Source organism: Pristiophorus japonicus, chromosome 13 (genome assembly GCF_044704955.1).
Source record: "Pristiophorus japonicus isolate sPriJap1 chromosome 13, sPriJap1.hap1, whole genome shotgun sequence".
NCBI lineage: Eukaryota > Metazoa > Chordata > Chondrichthyes > Pristiophoridae > Pristiophorus > Pristiophorus japonicus.
The window spans coordinates 129998134-130018551 of record NC_091989.1 but is presented as its reverse complement, the minus strand read 5'-3'; positions in this window follow the sequence as shown (position 1 = coordinate 130018551).

The window sequence follows — 20418 nt, the reverse complement described above, 5'->3', positions numbered from 1 at the left end:
CCCCACAATGAGGTGTACGGAGTGTTTTCCTGCACCACCGAGAGATCACCATTGAAAATGGAAGTGGAAATCAACGGTGTTCCAGGCTCGATGGAGGTGGACACAGGCGCGAACCAGTCACCAATGAATCAGGCGGTCTTTGAGAAACTCTGGGACAGTCCAATCGAACGACCTAAAATGATCCCGATCCAAGTGAAGCTGCTCACCTACACAAACGACACCATCCCAGTCATTGGCAGCGTGGATGTCCAGGTGTCCCATGATGTCGCGATACACAAGTTACCTTTGTGGTTCGTTGCTGGTGATGGTCCAACGCTGCTAGGAAGAAGATGGATGAAAAAGAATCGTTGGAGCTGGGAAAACCTCCAGCCTCTGGCGATCGACGTCCTCCGCGGCCCCGAAGTTGGATCCAGCATAGCATCTGAGAAACCAGCCGCTCAACTCGACTGCGTGGAGTCGACACAGACCGCTCAACCCAACTGCGAGATGATCCAGCCGAAACAACCTGACCTCACCTTCCAGGCTCCAGTGGCAGAACTCCAGAGGAAGAAAATCAACGCAGAAGGCAACTTCCCTGTTTCTGTGGCAGAACCTGGGGAGAAAAGGATCACCACAGCCGACCTCGTGGAGAGAAAGAAGGTGGTGCCCGAAACACGAGGTGAAGCATCTGGAGTAAAGATGGCGGCGGCCAGACCGCGAGGGGCAGTGTTGATGGAGCAACACGCGATGCCGAGCAGTGAACCGGATTGGAGTAAAGATTGCAAGAGCCTCTTAAAGGAGACCAACAACCCATCACAATTAAAGGGACAGTTCCACTCTTTATACAGCGATGCCGGTGATACATATGTAAGAGATGTAACTGACAAATTCAAGTTATGTAAATGTAACTAACCATGTTAAGTCGGGCGATTGCGGTCGGAACTAATGTACTGTGAGAGTAAATGAAGTAATGCTGTGCGAAGCCGGGTTCTACATGCATGCTGATAAAACCAAGGGCAACCTCCCCTCGGAAGCACCCAGGTCCAGCGGGCTACCCGATCATGTAGCCTGCACCTCCGGGACCAATGTGATGCCCAAGGAAGCGTGGCCACACACAGAGGGAGCATACTAGCTGCAGGGCCAGCGATCAGCAGACGGCAAAGGCACCACTACCGGTACCCTGCCCCTGATCGGCTCTACCTCTCTGGCCACCAGGGCCAGCACTGGGAAGAAGAGGCTAGCACTCTCCAGCTCTCCCAACGGGACCTGGGGTGATCAGGCTTCCACTATTGCTGAAGGGCAGCACAGAGACACTGCAGCCATCAAAGGAGGACAGGGAGGCCACACACTCCTGTGGCTCTGCCCACCACTGGGCAACGGCAAAGACCCTGAGCCTCAGCCAGGTGAGCGATCTGAGCCCACCCAGCTGGCAGGGGGGGGCGCAGCGCCGCCATCAGACAACCTGGACACAGTCCGGTCACTCTGAAACTAGTGTCCTCACCCCCACCTGCACCTATACAACCCAGGGGCAAGACTGTGATACCACGTATGTACCTTACCTGTAAAATGTACTTATTCAACTACTGCAGAACCCAAACAGTGATGTAATTAATCCTATGGTTTTTTTTTAATCTTTCTTTCTGTACATGTATGCACATGCATGTGTTGAGCCACACACATGGTCTATGTATGGGGGGGGGGGGGAAATGGATGTATGTAGCCATGGACACACATGGATCACACCCAGAACCCACTCAACCCCCACTGCAACCTCAAACCATCCACTGCTGACTATTTCCCAATGTTGTGGCAATAAGGACTTGGGGGTCAACAGGGAGAGAGCTGAGCCAAAGCACAGACAAGGTGCAAGGGCTTTGGGCACTCAAGTCTAGGGCCAGAGCACACAATGCAAAGGCCAGTGGCACAAGACTTAGGGGAGAGTGATGTTGTGTATGTACAATATAAGTATACTCCCTGTACACTCAATGTACATAAGACTACTGGATGTACCTTCACACCGTATACACTATGCTTGTACCACCAGAGGGTGCAACTGGTGGAGACCTAGGGGTTACCTGTACACGACAGATAACCAGGTATAAAAGGGAGCTCAGCATGCTGTACTTGCACTCAGGAGCTGTAATAAATGGACTAAAGTCACCACAGGTCAAGTACAATACCTTGCCTCGTGGAGTCATTACTAGAGTGCTTACAGGCACAATACCGCCCATTTCATATCACTCGCGGTAACGCTCAATTTAAAAAATAGAGACTAGGGGCTTTGAGAATGGGCGACAAGCCGGCAATCTGAAAACCCATTTTTACCGCCCACGCCGGAAATACTGCCCAATTTTGGGCGATCTGTACAAAAGTTTAAAATCTAGCCCTTCATCTGTACACATTGCACAAAACACCACATCCCCAACACTCACCCACCAAGAATCTGCACCTACTCAAACTCACATCCACATCTCATATCTTGCCTACAATTACAGCTATTCAACGATGCAGGCACATCTTTCAAACACATAGCTGGACTCTGACTCACGCACATTCGTTTCTCTTGCTGGCCAAGATGGCCCACAATAGGAGAGAGCAGCAGAGGACAGGCGGGAGTGATGTGCAGCTCCAGCAGCTCTCAGACCTTGAGGAGCATAAGAACATAAGAACATAAGAATTAGGAACAGGAGAAGGCCATCTAGCCCCTCGAGCCTGCTCTGCCATTCAACAAGATCATGGCTGATCTGGTCGTGGACTCAGCTCCACTTACCCACCCGCTCCCCATAACCCTTAATTCCCTTATTGGTTAAAAATCTATCTATCTGTGATTTGAATACATTCAATGAGCTAGCCTCAACTGCTTCCTTGGGCAGAGAATTCCACAGATTCACAACCCTCTGGGAGAAGAAATTGCTTCTCAACTCGGTTTTAAATTGGCTCCCCCGTATTTTGAGGCTGTGCCCCCTAGTTCTAGTCTCCCCGACCAGTGGAAACAACCTCTCTGCCTCTATCTTGTCTATCCCTTTCATTATTTTAAATGTTTCTATAAGATCACCCCTCATCCTTCTGAACTCCAACGAGTAAAGACCCAGTCTACTCAATCAATCATCATAAGGTAACCCTCTCATCTCCGGAATCAGCCTAGTGAATCGTCTCTGTACCCCCTCAAAGCTAGTATATCCTTCCTTAAGTAAGGTGACCAAAACTGCACGCAGTACTCCAGGTGCGGCCTCACCAATACCCTGTACAGTTGCAGCAGGACCTCCCTGTTTTTGTATTCCATCCCTCTCGCAATGAAGGCCAACATTCCATTCGCCTTCCTGATTACCTGCTGCACCTGCAAACTAACTTTTTGGGATTCATGCACAAGGACCCCCAGGTCCCTCTGCATCACAGCATGTTGTAATTTCTCCCCATTCAAATAATATTCCCTTTTACTGTTTTTTTTTCCAAGGTGGGTGACCTCACATTTTTCGACATTGTATTCCATCTGCCAAACCATAGCCCATTCGCTTACCTATCTAAATCTCTTTGCAGCCTCTCTGTGTCCTCTACACAACCCACTTTCCCACTAATCTTTGTGTTCCGACCCATTAGACAGCAGGTGGTGAGCACCGTGGCCGCCGCCGACATCAACCTCGTTGGGGGCAACAATGGAATCTTCATCCCCTCTCCTCTCATCCCACTTCCCCCTTACATCACAGTCCTTTCTCACTTTCCAGCACCTGATAACATCTGCATTCCTTGCTCCATTCCTGCCCCCTTGCCCTCACCTTAAAGCGAGTCTTGTCTCTTTATGCATTCAGATAATCAGCAATCAGATGAGAAGCCTGTCACTGAGCCTCCCACTGATAATGAGGAAGGAGAAGAGGAGGAAGACTAAAGCACTACATCACTGCACCTCTCACCCACAGACACCACCTCAGAGACTGGCACTACATGATCTTTAGAGGCAAGATTAGTGGAGAAGTCTGTACTGGGTGATGCACCGGGGACGAGCGGGCTACAGCAAGGCCAAGGGGACAGGATACTTCAGGAGCCAGCTCCCTGGAGGGAGAGTTCACACGTGAGTTCTGCTGCACAGGACTCAGATGATGACTTTTGTGGGGAGGCGTTCACAAAAATGGTCATGGTCATGCCCTCTGAGTTGATAGGTGCAATGGCAAGGGTGCCCAAGAGACTCTCGACAATGGTAAGGAGCATGGAGGAGCCCTCCCAATATTGCACAGAGCTCTGCGCACACCATGGGGCCCATCATTTCTACACTACAGAGGATGGTGGAGTCCCAGAGAGACCGTACAGATCCAGACCCAATGACACGTGTCATGGGCAGTGTGGCAACTTCCATTGCAGCACAGGTGGAAGCGACGCAACATCTTGGTGCTGTAATGCAGACAATGGTTGGTGGCATCGAATCTCAGACTGCTCTCACTGTAGGGGGTTTTTGCTCTGCCCAATTACGGGGGTCTTTGGTGGCTGTTGGTGTATTGGGCCTCTCTGTCCCTTCTAGGGGACGGTCCAGCAGCTTATGGCTCGCTGATCACTAAACTGGCGGTTTCGAAGCGCCCTAGCACCCCTACCTGGTTCTAACCTCAGAATTTTGGTGGATTATGATCCGTAGTGGGTAAAATGATGGAATCAATGATTAAGGATGTCATAGCAGCGCATTTGGAAAGAGGTGACATGATAGGTCCAAGTCAGCATGGATTTGTGAAAGGGAAGTCATGCTTGATAAATCTTCTGGAATTTTTTGAGGATGTTTCCAGTGGAGTGGACAAGGGAGAACCAGTTGATGTGGTGTATTTGGACTTTCAGAAGGCTTTCGACAAGGTCCCACACAAGAGATTAATGTGCAAAGTTAAAGCACGTGGGATTGGGGATAGTGTGCTGATGTGGATTGAGAACTGGTTGGCAGACAGGAAGCAAAGAGTAGGAGTAAATGGGGACTTTTCAGAATGGCAGGCAGTGACTAGTGGGGCACCGCAAGGTTCTGTGCTGGGGCCCCAGCTGTTTACATTGTACATTAAAGGGGATCAAATGTAGTACCTCCAAATTTGTGGATGACACTAAGTTGGGTGGCAGTGTGAGCTGCGAGGAGGATGCTATGAGGCTGCAGAGCGACTTGGATAGGTTAGGTGAGTGGGCAAATGCATGGCAGATGAAGTATAATGTGGATAAATGTGAGGTTATCCACTTTGGTGGTAAAAACAGTGAGACAGACTATTAAATGACAGATTAGGAAAAGGGGAGGTGCAATGAGACCTGGATGTCATGGTACATCAGTCTTTGAAGGTTGGCATGCAGGTATAGCAGGCTGTTAAGAAGGCAAATGGCATGTTGGCCTTCATAGCGAGGGGATTTGAGTACAGGGGCAGGGAGGTGTTACTACAGTTGTACAGGGCCTTGGTGAGGCCACACCTGGAGTATTGTGTACAGTTTTGGTCTCCTAACTTGAGGAAGGACATTCTTGCTATTGAGGGAGTGCAGCGAAGGTTCACCAGACTGATTCCCGGGATGGCGGGACTGACATATCAAGAAAGACTGGATCAACTGGGCTTGTATTCACTGGAGTTCAGAAGAATGAGAGGGGATCTCATAGAAACGTTTAAAATTCTGACGGGTTTAGACAGGTTAGATGCAGGAAGAATGTTCCCAATGTTGGGGAAGTCCAGAAGCAGGGGTCACAGTCTAAGGATAAGGGGTAAGCCATTTAGGACCGAGATGAGGAGAAACTTCTTCACCCAGAGAGTGGTGAACCTGTGGAATTCTCTACCACAGAAAGTTGTTGAGGTCAATTCACTAAATATATTCAAAAAGGAGTTAGATGTAGTCCTTACTATTAGGAAGATCAAGGGGTATGGCGAGAAAGCAGGAATGGGGTACTGAAGTTACATGTTCAGCCATGAATTCATTGAATGGCAGTGCAGGCTCGAAGGGCCGAATGGCCTACTCCTGCACCTATTTTCTCTGTTTCTATGTTTCCACAAGGGAAAACAAAACACTCAGAGACAAGTGGTCCTTGGAACGAAAAAACGGGTAAGTCCAATTTATTAACCACGTTAAGTTTCCAACAAGGTCAAACTTCATCAAAACACATATCTGACACACACTAATAAACTATGAAAATCTTTGGGAAGAAACGGACACAACAAAAACCTTACACAATTTTATCTTTACAAGACATTTCCAACACCACCCCCAGCCCCCTTTTTACCTGACTGACCTAGGCTGACAGTTGGGAAAAGAAACCCCAGGATAATACTTACGATCCCTTTTGACAGTTATTTTTTTAGCCTTAGGATGGTTGGTTTACGGGGTAGCTGGAGTGAATGTTACCTCTCCCAGTTACTTCGGTCTCCGGTTCTTCAGCTGGTTGGCCTCGGAGCGTTGTTTGGTGTGCGACTCGGCTTTTTGAGACAATGTTGGGCCTCTCGGTCGTTGGGTTGTATATTCTGCACACAAGTCGAGTCCCGGGCCCGTTCGATGGTAGGTTTCCCAGCCGGTAACAGTCCGTCTCCGTTCTCTCTCGGCTTCTGTCTGTCTGTGACTGCTACTGCTCCTCGACTCCTTCTCCTACTGCTCCAGCTGCTTCTTCCCTCTCGGTGGTTCCGTCGGTCCTATATTTGTATCCAATTTAGTTCTGGCCTTTTCGCGCCCAAACTCAGTTGGTGGTCCATTGTGTAAGTTGGGGTGGGGAGATAGCTTTGATTATTTAATCAGAAGATGTCACAGGTACAGGTAGGTGTGAGGACAGGGGTATTGTTTCAGTGCACATTGGTGCCTCAAAGTCTGCTGGTCCATTGTAATAGTCCTGGGAGTCAATCGGTTTGGGCCTCCCCTTTGATGGGCCATCAGCGCAGTGATCTCAGGACTATTGTCCACTGTCCATATTAATTAGGTGGATGACGGTCCACATTCATAATTTGATTAGGGGTAAGTCATATTTTTGAACTGGGCCGGGTCGTCCTCATTGGTTGAGGATTTCCCCACTTCAGGCCCGACTCGACCCCTGATTGGCCTGCCAGAATGCACTTTTCCCCCATTGGCCAGTACCTCCATCCCGCTTGTGAGCCAGACTCCACAATGTCTATATCCGCCCACACGTTTCCCAGCCTGCCTGGTCTGAGGATTTTACTTGGCCAAAAATGTTCATTTAAAATGTATAGGACAATCCCATCTTAGTTTTCTTGCCCTTAGGATGTTCCAATAAAATGCGGCCGTGGATTTTCGAACCTTACACTCCCCCATCTTGACACACCTAGATATAGACGGTATGTGTCAACAGGTTTGCAAGAAAATCCTAGAGCTCTCCAAGTGTCAGCCATCCCCATAATTACTCTAAACTTTCGACCCGCATGAACCAATGTGCACAAACAATATTTCTATCCATAATTTGTGCACTACCCACCCTCCTTTACAGGTAAACTACAAACAAAGTACCATTTTTGCTTTTAGTTACGTAGAGTTAAGTACATAATTATAGCACATCATGTCACGTGTTCCTTGCGTTCCTTGAAAGATTTATCCGCCATCACAGCATATCGAACAGATGTATTTACACTGTACAAATGTATATCTGTGATAAGTAAGTCCGTATTGTGTTCTGTAATGGATAGTTTTAACAGCTTACGTAGTTGACAGTGCCAGTCAGTTTCCAGGTACGAGTTTTCGTGGTGCTATGGTAAACCAGAATGTTCCCTTCTGTTTGAAACCACCTGGAAACAAAATGGCATTCTTGTGTGTTAGACTGGGCTGTCCTTCTGTTGTTTCTGGAATATTTTAAGATAACCCCGTGCTATTCGGGCTCTTTTGGATCTGCAGGCATTGATGATGAGACATAGGACAATGACCAGTTGTACAATCACCAGTGTGTGGGAGGCCATGCGAAGCCAAACCGGGATATCTACTCTCGTACCCTATTTCCACCATGCTGGTGACTGTATATCCATGATTTCGAGGTCTATGTCTTTGGTCTTTTACTGTAGGGTGCAATAATGTTTTTGGCTGAGATCCACTGCCTTCAACAGGGTGGTGAGTTTCTCAGGTAGTAAGAGTATGGGGTACCCAAAATGGGCAACATATTTCTGCAGATCACTCGCGTTATACTGTACCGTGAGGTGGACCGTGGAGGGTTCTGGGATTGGGATGATCCCTTCCTGGGCCACTTGAACTTCTGCCCTAGGTTTAAAGCAAAAACTGCTGTCCGGAATATCACACCACTTACTCGGGCCGTGTCTATACCGGTGGGCAGTCATGGCGACACAATACATCCCACCACCTACATATGCTATCTGTGGAGGTACATGGCCAGGTGCCAATCACCTCCATCGTGCAATTTATAGGTTCTTCCCCAGCAGTGCTAAACCCGCACTGTGGCCTCCCGAAGGCGTTCAAGTGCTGGGGACACAGGATGACCTGTCCTCCCCGGCTACGGCAGCCAGATAGGTCTGTACCCCTCATTGTGCGCTCCCACACAATGACATAGGGTGGGACTGTTGCGAAACGGACATGTACCCCCCCCCCCCCCGTGAATGACTCCAATGTTCTCCACAAGGTATAGGGGTGCTGGCTTAGCGGATGGCCCCATCACTGGCATTCGCACAACTACACCCATAATAGTATGGTTGGATTTCCCACAGTCAACAGGGACAGGGTAGGCTTCCGACACCACGCGGAGTTGGCAGGGACTGAGGGTGCTGCTGTATGGGTGTAGTGCCTCCAGATGCTGGTTGCTGATCCAGGAGGGGACCCGACCTTGCCTAAGGTCTTCCAAATTGCTCCGTCCCTCTACCAGCAACCAGGCCTCATAGAGTACACACACCTCGTTCTGTGTAGCCTGATCCAAGGCCAGCCGGTCCTCCTTGATCAAGGTGTTTATTGTCCGGGTGTGAGCCGCTAGCTGGGCAATAATTTCTTTCAGATGCACAGTCATAGCCACCCCCTCGTGGAGCGTGGAACCCAACATATTATTCTCTTTCCCTAGGATGCTGCACAGCTGTGACTTTAACCCATTGATCTGTAGGGCCAGCTGCACATCATCCAGGCTGTTCATGACGGATGCCCCAATGTTAAATCCGGTGAAAACGTCATTCATGACCCCCCTGCGTTGTCGGCCCCGCTCGGTTGTATCTTCTTGTCTATACAGGTCCGCCACATTGACGTCCCCAAAGACCAGCTCGTAGAAGCTCCTGAACGTTTCCTTCAGTAGAGATTGGTACAACAACTCGGTTTCTCTGGGGCAGAAAACAGGTAGGCGAACTTTTGTCAGGTTTAGAATTACTGAAGCAACAGCATAATGTACTCCCTGGTATACTAACTTATCTGTTGGTACTAACACTAACCCATTCCCAGGTCCCCTAGTGGTGGGCGGACATCCATAACTGTCAATGGGCTTGGGCGTGGGCAGGGGTTTCTTCACCTGAGCCAGCAGCTCGGTGGCGTTGACTGGTACCCGGAAGCGAGGGAGCACACAGTCTTCCCTGCTGCAATCCCATTCCATCCCCTTCCCCGAGTCCTTCCACCATCTGGCAAAGGCAATGGACAAACCCGCTGGGCATACCTGGGCCGACCCCCACAGGCATGTATAGATCCCCTGATCATAGGCCCACCATTTCTCTCAACACACAGTGACCCCCCCCCCCCCGGTGACCCCGTGATCGTCCGGTAGGTGTCATTGCTCAGAGGTTCCCAGTCTGAGCTGCTGTCCTCGACGTCCGCGCTCAGTTTCCTGAGCCACCACCAGCGTCCTAAAGGTATGTCCCCAACACACGTTAAACACACTCTCCTTCCCTCTGCCACCCTAACTCGGGACGTGGCCCTCTTGATTTCGGGGCAAGGGATGGAGGCCTCCCCATAGGTAAAACTCTTGTGGCTCGAATACCAGGTGGAATTCGAACCCAACCACCCAGGCCATCTCCCCTTGTCGAAGTAGGTGGCCTGGCCTTCTGCCTCCATAATCCCTTCTCCCGTGGTCACGATTGGCGCCCTGCCCCTGGAACCTGTATGTCAAAGACATCTCGATGTCGAGTTTTGGTGTCCGTTGCAGGTCCCCAGGTAGGTAAATAACATCGCGACGGTCCGGAGCATCTTCTGGAACACAGATTGAACACAGTCTTGCCTGAGACTTCTTCAAGCTCGACTGGAGTAACATCACAAAATAAAAAAAAAACATCCCCTCACTTTAAAATCTCCCTAAACTATATACAGAACACTGGGCTACATACAATGCCACCCGTCTCCGGGTGGCCTGGTCAGTCTCTGATACTGACTTGGCTTTGTCGGCCATCTTGCTGACCTTGCCCCAGGAGCCGGACTGCCCCCTTTTGTAGGGCTTGTAGGAGGACTTCTTTTAAATGTCCTGCTTCCATTTCTGTGAGCCCTTCGGTGTCTGGTATCTTTCCCAGGTCTTTCAGTGGTGTCCCTTTTACCGCACAGAGTCTACCACTCTTGTGCTTCTTTTCTCGTTTGACTCTGGGACAGGCGGGAAGGTATATGGGGGACCAAGGCATCCTAGGCTGCCCCACTCTGGAAATACGCCCAACCAGGGGCGCGAAGTCCCATGTTACGGGCTGCATCCCTTGGTCCTCCCACTGGTCTATCCCTTCCTCTACCTGCCCTGTCGTTATACTGCACAGGGCTCCCTTTTCCTGTGCTAAGTCCCTTTCCTGCCTATCAGGCTGTGCCACTTCACTCTGCTGTGTGATGATCCTACTGTGGCAGTGGACTATTCTGGGTTGTGGGGCTTCGGGGCCAGGAATGACTGCTGTTAAAGCCTCCACATCCACCGGAATGTCCTCTGCCTCCCGTGAGGTTTCTTTACCTGTGGGAGCCTTCCTTTTTCCTGCCCTAGTAGGGTCGAACCGCTTGCATTGGTTTATGTGGTACCACTTTACCCGGCGGGGTAATTGGACCGCATAAACCATAGGGCTTGCCTTGTCCACTATACTGTAGGGCCCCATGTACAGTGGCTCGAACACCCCCACCCTGGCAAAGCTGCGTACCATGACCTGGTCGCCTATTTCCCAGTCGTGGTGGCTACGGGGTTCCAGCAGCAGCTTGTTACTAAAGTGCTGTCTTCCCATGTTGGTGGCTGCCTGCCAGTGAATCTGTTGCAGCTGTTCCAGCAGATTCCGAGCAAAGCGGTCTCGGTTAGCTTCCTGAAGCTGTCCTCCGGTGAGACCCGGCACCAATGTGTGTACTGGGGTCCTCATGGGTCTCCCAGTCATTAGCTTGTGGGGTGAATACCCTGTGCTTTTCGACTGACTGGCCCGGATCCCCATAAGGATCAGTGGCAACACCTCTACCCACCTGTTGGGTGAATTCCCTGTCTCCTTGCGGAGCCTTTCCTTGATAGTGCGGTTGAGACGCTCTACAGGGCCTGAGGACTGGGGGCTGTACGCCTCATGCCACCGTGCTTTAATCCCCAGTACCTTAAAGGTGGCCCATCACCTGGCCGGTGAAGTGGCTTCCCTGGTCGGACTCCACAAACTGCAGCAGACCCCACCTTGAGAATACTTCCCTGACCAGGATCTTGGCCGTCCCCAATGTAGTAGCTGTTCGGCAAGGGAAGGCTTCCACCCATTTGGAGAATACATCCACCAGCAATGGACAGTACTTGTACCCCCCTGGGTGGTTGGTAGGGGCCCTATGTAATCGATTTGGATTGACTGCCATGGTCCCTCTACCCGTCTGATGTGTCCCATGGATGCCTTTCTCTTCTGGGGGTCTGGGTTGTTGGCTGCAAACACCAGACAGACGGCGCAGAAATCACGGACGTTGTTCCAGAGATCTGGCCACCATGCTGCCTGTTCCACCTTCTGCCGGGTGGACTCTGGGTCAGGGTGCCCCGCACCTGGACCCTCATGGGCCAGTTATAGGAACTCCCGCTGGTGTTGTGCTGGAACCACCCACTTATCCCCTTTAAACAGCATCCCTTCCTTGACAGCTATATCAGCGGCACTGTATGGGCTCTCTGCCTTTCCTCCACTTAGGATGGTTGCTACGGCAGCCTTGAGGATGGGGTCCTGCGCCTGAACCGTTCTCAGGTCTGGGGCCACTGCTACCCCTGCGCTCCCTTGTTTCCCTGGCTTGCCTCTAGCTGCTATCACCCTGCCTTTCTCATACGGGTCCCAGAAGCGACCTGTCTTGGCTCCTTCTCTGGCCAGGAGGTCCGCCCGCTGGTTACCCTCTGCCCTGGACTCTGTCTTAGAATGTGCCTTAACCTTGTGGATGTAGATATCCCTATTGTTCCCTAGGGCTGCCACCATCCTTACTAACAGGGGTTTGGTTACCAGGGGCTTCCCATCTGCGGATGTGTACCCCCTGCGTGACCAAATAGCCAGATACTCTGTACACAAATTGAAAGTAACCATACTGTCCGAACAAATCGTGTACGGGGTGGGGAATTCCTCGGGATATGTCACCACGTACATCACTGCTGACAGTTCAGCCTGCTGGGCGCTCAGGGTGCTGGGGAGTTTAAGCGCCAAGGCTATGCCCTATGCCTGCCTCGGGGTCCCAAACTCCGCTGCCCGTGAGTCTTGTACCCGCGGACACCGAACTGGATCCATCGACATAGAACTCACGGCCTGTGGGATGTACCCCTGCCCGAAATCCAAAATCGGTGTCCCAAATCTCTTCTACTGAGCATCTGTGTGGCTCCCCTGCATAAATGAGGTTAGCTGCGGGGCTGGGCTTGCAGAGGCCCCTGATCCTGATGGCCATTTGGGAGAGGAGGAGGGTCCAGCGAGTGATCCTGGCACTGCTGACTGTTCCATCCTTTATTCTCCCATCTAACAACATCTGGGTCGGGGTGTGATGGGTGAGGAGTGTGATAGGGGGTACTCCTGTGAAAACCTGTGCTCTTTTCACAGCCCAGTGAGTGGCTAACAGATGCCTTTCACAGTTGGAGTACCCCTTCGCCACCTCTGCAAGGACTCTAAAGGAGTACACCACCGGTCTCAGCTGTCCGTGCCTTTCCTGTAAAAGCACTGCACTCAGACTGTCCCCGCTGGCTGCTACTTCTAAATTGAAATCCTTTCCCCCATCAATAGCCCCCAGTGCAGGTGCCTTCTGCAGGTTCTGTTTCAACTGAAGAAATGCAGCTTGGCAGCCTTGGTCCCACTCCCACTCGACCCCTTTGTGTAGGAGCCTGAGTAGAGGGGCTGCGGTTGCTGCATAATCTTCTATGAAATCGCTACAGTAGCCTGTGATCCCTAAAAACGATCTGACTCCAGATACCGCAGTCGGTACCGGGAGTTCCTGCATGGCTTGCCTTCGGGCCTCATCTATACCTCGTTCCCCTGCTCTGAGTGTTAGACCCAGGAATGTTACTTCCTTTAACCCTATCTGGGCCTTCTTGGGGTTGACCTTAAAACCCCCCTCCTTGAGCATAGCAAACAGTTCTGCCAGCAGGGGACCATGCTCTTTATTGTTGTCAGTGAAAAAGAGCAGGTCGTCCACACACTGCACCAACTGTTGCGGCTGGCTGAAGCTCTTTAAACAGTTCGCCATACACTGGTGGAAGATGCTGGGACTGTTGTGGGAGGCAGCTCCAAGTATATTGCTGTTCCGGAAAGGTGAAAGCAAACTGTACTGGTCCTCTCTCCTCATAGGGATAGGCCAGAAGCCATTTGAAATGTCTAGGACTGTGAAGGTGGTTGCAGACGCAGGGATTTCCCTGATCAGGTCTGCCACTGCCGGGATGTTTCTGTTGAGCACCCGGTAGTCCACGGTGGCCCTCCACGAGTTGTCCGGTTTTCTGACCGGCCACAGGGGAGAGTTCATGTGCGTGGCTATGGGTCTCAACACACCCTGCTCCACCAGTGAGCTCAGTGCCACTTCCAAGTCGGCTTCTGCCTCTCTCGGGAAGTTATATTGCCTCTGAGGTCGGGACATGGGATCCCCATCTATCCTGACCTCTACTCCGGTGACTCTCCCACAGTCGTATTTGTGGGTGGCAAATGCTGCGAGTCTGGCTTGCACATAGGTTCTGTACTCTGCCGGGGTGTCCCTGACCAGAAGCTCTAAGTCATAACCCCCTTTTGGCTTCACAGTACACAGAGCCCCTTTGTCTTGTATCCTTTCTATAAGCATGACCTCGTTGTTTGTACCTGGATCCACTGTTCTCCATAAACAGTGATTTCGCAGATCCACCAGATTCTGGTGGGCTATAATGAATTCTGCCCCCAATATACCTTTGTTAGCCTGCTCCCACCTTATCAGGACGCACTTCCATTTGGTGGTCAGTGCTCCCAACTTAAGGGTCAGTGGGATCGAAAAATATCCTGCTCTCGTTCCCCGTGAAGCCGACTAGCTCGTAGGGCACACCGCTGGACAGGGGCGAGGAGACCGGATTCTCTGTGTGGACAAGGGCGCTTGAAGCCCCCGTGTCCAACAAGTAAGTTCCCTGGCTCCCCTCCACCTCCATTTTCACCCACGGTCTTCCCCACGAGTCATAGTCCAGCGGACACAGGTAGGCAGGCTTGGTGGCTGCTAGTCATGGTTCCTGCCGTATGGGAGCTGTGGGGATCTCTCTACCCACCGCTACATTGATACGGCCGGGACCTGTCAGCAGCTGCCTGAGGGTTTCTACAGCGGTTTCAAACACTGTTGTGGCACCCGCTTTCTCATTACCCGGTTTCACCTCTGTGGGTGTTTTTACTTCTTTCACACGGTAGGGGTTGGCCCTGCAGTTGTTGCGGTAGTGGCCAGGCTTACCGCACCCGTAACACACCCCCTTCTATCGGGAGGATGTCCACCCTCCTAATGCCACTCTCTCCTGGGGGTTTGGTTGGGTTGCACCGCATGCACCCGGCCTTTTACTGTTTTCTCTGGCTTGCCCTCTTCCTCCCCATCCCGCCGCCGTGTGGCAGCCAGTCTGTCTATCACGATGGCTTCGGTGAGATTGGGGTCTCCCGGGATGAACCAGAGATCTGCCCTTTCCTTGACACTGGGCAGGCTGTTCGCAATTATGGTGCGAAACCATGCTTCCCTTTGTTCTGTTGTAAGGTTGTTTCTGACAAGCAGGCCACCACATGCTGTGCTGTAGACCAGCCATAACCTTGCCACGTATAACTGTGGGGTCTCTCCTGCTAACTGCCGTGTTTTCGCTATCCTTTCAAAGGGACTCCCTTCGTTCCACCCCATGGCCTCTAGGATAGCCCTTTGTAGTGCTGCGAGGGTGCTTTGTCCCCCGTGACAATCTGGGGAAAGAGCCTGGTAGATCTTCCCGTCAATGGAAAAAAGGAGCACTTTAACTGCTTCCGCGTTATCGCATGTGTTCATGTTCACTGCCCGCGCAATCTCCAGGAAGTGAGTGTAAAGTCCTGTCCCCTCAGTACAGATTCACACGAGGCATGTAGTGAAGTCAAGGTCACTCTGGACCTGCACCTTTATTTCACAGCTCTGGAATGCTGCACTTGCCTGAGAGCTGTCCTTATATACCTGTCTCTTGCAAGTGCACCCCTGGTGGTAAGGTATGCTGGTGGTTACAGGTCATATCTTATTACAGTCATGTATAGCATGTTAGGATACAGTTATATATAATAATGTAAGATACATGACATCACCCTCCCCCAAGGTCTTATTGTCTTTATAGGTTCAGTCTCTCAGGTGGTCTACGCTCTCGCGTGGAGCATCTGAGTTGTGGTTCAGTTGTTTGCCTTGGTGTCTGTTTTTCTTTGGGTGTGGTTGCTGGTATCTCGCCTGGGCTGTCTGTTTCGATTGGTGTGATTGTTGTTGACTCGCCTGGGCTGTCTGTTGGGATTGCCCTTTCCTCAGGTTGGTCCCTCTGTCTGTCCACCAGGTATGGTGCGAGTTCCACATTGTAGTCTGCCTCTGGTTCCGCAGTGTTGTTGGCAAATCTGCTTTTGACTTGGTCTACATGCCTCCGACAGGTTTTGCCATTGTCCATTTGTACTACCAGTAGCCTGTTTCCTTCCTTGCCCGTTACTGGCCCTGCAAGCCATTTGGGACCCCTGCCATAGTTTAGTACAAACACTTTGTCCCCTATCTCATTCCATCTCCCCCTCGAATTTCTGTCATGGTACTCAGTCAGCTTACAGCGCTTTGCCTCAACGATTTCGTGCATGTCTGGGAGGATTAATGAGAGCCTTGTTTTTAAAGTCCTTTTCATCAACAGTTGCGCGGGGGGGGATCCCAGTCAGTGAATGCGGACGAGATCTGTATGCCAGCAGCAGTCGTGACAGGCGACCCTGCAGCATGGGACCTTGGATTTTAAGCATACCTTGTTTAATGATTTGCACTGCTCTCTCCGCCTGGCCGTTGGAGGCCGGCTTGAACGGTGCCGTCTTGACGTGATTTATGCCATGGTCAATTATAAAGTCTTGGAATTCTGCGCTGGTGAAGCACGGACCATTGTCACTGACCAATATGTCAGGGATTCCATGCGTTGCAAGCATGGTTTCGAGGCTCTCCACAGTGGTGGAGGTTGTGCTCAAGTTTAAAATGGTGTATTCGATCCACTTTGAAAATGCATCGACAACTACGAGAAACATTTTTCCCATGAATGGGCCCACATAGTCTACGTGCACCCGCGACCACAGTTTGGTAGGCCAGGGCCAGGGGCTCAGTGCAGCCTCCCTGGGGGCATTGCGGAGTTGGGCACAAATGGTGCACCTTCGGACGCAGAGCTCCAAGTCCACGTCAATACCAGGCCACCAGACGTGGGATCTGGCTATGGCCTTCATGAGAACGATCCCCGGGTGCTCGCGGTGGAGCTCCCAGACAAATGCCTCTCTGCCTCGCAGAGGTATGACTACTCGGCTGCCCCACATCAGGCAGTCTGCTTGTAGTGATAGCTCATGCATGCGCCTGTGAAAGGGTTTTAATTCCTCGGGGCAGGCATCGTGAGCCTCTGCCCAGTCACTGGTTAGGACACATCTTTTTACTAAGGATAACGAGAGGTCACTGGCCGTCCAGGCTCTGATTTGGCGAGCCGTCATGGGCGAACCTGTGGACTCAAAGGCATTGATTGCCATGACTATCTCACAGTCCTGTTTATCAGACCCTTCCGTGATCGCCATGAGTAGCCTGCTGAGTGCGTCGGCACAGTTGTCTGTGCCTGGTCTGTGCCTTATGGTATAGTCGTAGGACGCCAGCATGAGTGCCCACCGTTAAATTTGCGCTGAGGCGTTGGTATTTATTGCCTTGCTCTTGGATAGGAGGGACGTGAGGGGCTTGTGGTCTAACGCGAACTTGGCCCCGAAAAGGTATTGGTGCATCTTTTTGACACCGTACACGCACGCGAGCGGCTCCTTCTCTACCATTCCATACCCGCGCTCCGCCCGCGAAAGTGACCTGGAGGCATAAGCTATGGGTTGTAATTTGCCCGCACTATTGACATGTTGCAAAACGCACCCGACCCCATACGCTGACGCATCGCATGTGAGAACTAGCTTTTTACCTGGGTCAAAGAAAGTCAAAACACTGTTGGAACACAGAAGGTTGCGTGCCTTATTGAAGGCACATTCCTGGGCGTCCCCCCAAAACCAATCGCACCCCTTCCTGAGTAGCACGTGGAGAGGCTCCAGCAGCATGCTTAAGTTCTGCATAAAGTTCCCAAAGTAATTGAGTAGCCCGAGAAAGGCGTGTAGTTCTGAGACATTCCGGGGACTGGGTGCCAGGCGAATTGCTTCTGTTTTGAACTCTGTTGGGCGGATTCCATCAGCGGCAATCCTTCTGCCCAAAAATGCAACGTCGGGTGCAAGAAACAGACACTTGGATTTCTTGACTCGTAGGCCTACCCGATCCAACCGCTTTAGTACTTCCTCCAAATTACGGAGATGGGAGTCGGTGTCCCTGCCCGTGATAAGTATGTCGTCTTGAAATACAACCGTCCCCGGGATGGACTTGAGCAGACTCTCCATGTTGCGTTGGAATATGGCAGCTGCCGACCTGATGCCGAATGGGCATCGGTTGTACATGAAAAGGCCTCGATGTGTGTTGATGGTGGTGAGTAGCTTGGATTCCTCGGTCAATGCTTGCGTCATATACGCAGATGTGAGGTCTAATTTTGAGAAAAGTTTACCTCCAGCCAATGTGGCAAATAAGTCCTCCCAATTGTCTCCCGCATTGTACTTTTCATCTGATCCGTTGTTCGCCATTCTGTGGATTCTATAATCCTGTAACTCGTCGCCACTGTAAAGTCCTGTCCCCTCAGTACAGATTCACACGAGGCATGTAGTAAAGTCAAGGTCACTCTGGACCTGCACCTTTATTTCACAGCTCTGGAATGCTGCACTTGCCTGAGACCTGTCCTTATATACCTGTCTCTTGCAAGTGCACCCCTGGTGGTAAGGTATGCTGGTGATTACAGGTCATATCTTATTACAGTCATGTACAGCATGTTAAGATACAGTTATATATAATAATGTAAGATACATGACAGTGAGCATTCAGATCTCCCAGTCTAGTGAGCTTTGGGATATGTGACACCATGGCCTAATGCAGCAACTGAATGCGGAATGATAAACTCGCTGTCCAGCGGTCCTTGGGGTCGTGCACCTTGTGGGGGACCGTACTTCCTCTGCACAGCCGGGCACATCGGTCCTGCGGCAGACACCACCACTGACCCCCCTCTTTCCTCAGCCTCAACTGCCTCTGAATTAAAATCTGCAGACTCGACCCTTTCTGCAGGTGTCCCATACCCCTTTGGCTGGACCGGCTCTACCTGGCCGATCCCATGTCCTGTGGGTTTCTTGGACTGCACCCTCTGATCCTCCGTAAGGCCTGCCGGACACACTACCGGCACCTCAGGAGGCGGTCGACTGTCCTCTGCCGTCGGATCCTCTTCCATTCCCCAATATCCTGACTCGTTGGTTGCTTCCCTGGACTCCAATAGACGGCCTGCCCCCTTTACCTGGGACAGAGCCTGGAGGAGGGATTGGATCCACTTACGGCAGGGCGCATGATCTGCCTTCTCATGGCTTATTTCGGTGTTAACTTTACAGGCTGTGCGCAAATCCCTTAATTGGACCTGAAGCTCTTGGACCTGCTGGGCATAAGCTGCACTCTGCTCCCTATACTTCTGTTCCGTAGCCCGTGACACCGTAACCTGACTCTGCAGGTACTCCTGATCGTTGCGGAAAGTTTCCTCTAACCGTGCCCTTCTATTCCTTTCCTCTATTAACCCTTCTGTGACCTTAGTACCCATGGCCCCCCTGGCCGCTGAGTTGATAACGGCATCCTTTAATTCCTCCTGTAATTTTCTTGCCTGGAGGTCTAACTCCCGAACCTGCCTAGTTAAACATATCAGGAAATTGCCTTTTCTACCCTTTTGTTATGTGTCTACCCTTCTGTCCACTGGGCTGCTGCGTCTGCTGGACGTGGTGCCCTGGTCAGGTTCTGAACCATGTTTTGGCAAAATTGACTTTGGAGAAAACATATTCCGTGATTCTCTCCTCCATTTTAGATTTTTCCAGTACCACCCTCTCTGAGGTAGTAAGCCCATTCTCCCACTGAGCTCCTACTTGGCTCGCCATGAGTGTAGGGGGTTTTTGCTCTGCCCAATTACGGGGGTCTTTGGTGGCTGTTGGTGTATTTGGCCTCTCTGCACCTTCTAGGGGACGGTCCAGCAGCTTATGGCTCGCTGACCACTAAACTGGCGGTTTCGAAGCACCCGAGCAACCCCTATCTGGTTCTAACCTCAGAATTTTGGTGGATTATGAGCTTCAATAAGGGAAAACAAAACACTCAGAGACAAGTGGTCCTTGGAACGAAAAAACGGGTAAGTCCAATTTATTAACCACGGTAAGTTTCCAACAAGGTCAAACTTCATCAAAACACATATCTGACACACACTTATAAACTATGAAAATCTATGGGAAGAAACGGACACAACGAAAACCTTACACAATTTTATCTTTACAGGACATTTCCAACACCACCCCCACCCCTCTTTTTACCTGTCTGACCTAGGCTGACAGTTGGGAAAAGAAACCCCAGGATAATACTTACCATCCCTTTTGACAGTTATTTTTTTAGCCTTCGGATGGTTGGTTTACGGGGTAGCTGGAGTGAATGTTGCCTCTCCCAGTTACTTCGGTCTCCAGTTCTTCAGCTGGTTGGCCTCGGAGCGTTGTTCGGTGTGCGGCTCGGCTTCTTGAGACGATGTTGGGCCTCTCGGTAGTTGGGTTGTATATTCTGTACACAAGTCGAGTCCAGGGCCCGTTCGATGGTAGGTTTCCCAGCCAGTAACAGTCCGTCTCCGTTCTCTCTCGGTTTCTGTCTGTCTGTGACTGCTACTGCTCCTCGACTCCTTCTCCTACTGCTCCAGCTGCTTCTTCCCTCTCGGTGGTTCCGTAGGTCCTATATTTGTATCCAATTTAATTCTGGTCTTTTCGTGCCCAGACTCAGTTGGTGGTCCATTGTGTAAGTTTGGGCGGGGAGATAGCTTTGAACATTGAATCAGAAGATGTC